The following is a 506-nucleotide window of genomic DNA, read 5'->3' on the forward strand; positions in this document are numbered from 1 at the left end:
GGCTGCTAACCTCATGGTCAGCAGTTCGAAACTACTAGCTGTTCTGCAGGAGAAACATGAGGCTTTCTGCTCCCATAAAGATATATGCCTCGGAAACCCTGTACAGGGTCACTATGAGTCGGAACCAGCTCTACTGCTCATAACCACAAACCTCCACCATCCTAAGGAGCTCTGGTAGTGTAGTGGTTATGAGTTGGGCTGCTAGCGTCAAGGTCAGCAATTTGAAAATACCAGCCGTTCCGTGGGAGAAAGATGAGGCTTTATGCTCTCGTAAAGATTTACAGCCTCGGAAATCATTTACAGTCTCAACCAACTCCACAGCACACAAGCACCACCATCCTACTAAAGATAAGTACCACTGCGCCTGAGCAAGGCGTGCCCGCAATGTTTTCCTGAGAACATGCATGAGGGGCAGGGTCATTGCTAGGCAGATGGGTTGTGGAGCTATTGGACCAACCGGGTGCTTGGCCTCTCCCTTACCCTGCCAACCCCAGACCAGCCTATTC

This window comes from Chrysochloris asiatica, unplaced genomic scaffold (genome assembly GCF_000296735.1).
Source record: "Chrysochloris asiatica unplaced genomic scaffold, ChrAsi1.0 scaffold00684, whole genome shotgun sequence".
Classification (NCBI taxonomy): domain Eukaryota; kingdom Metazoa; phylum Chordata; class Mammalia; order Afrosoricida; family Chrysochloridae; genus Chrysochloris; species Chrysochloris asiatica.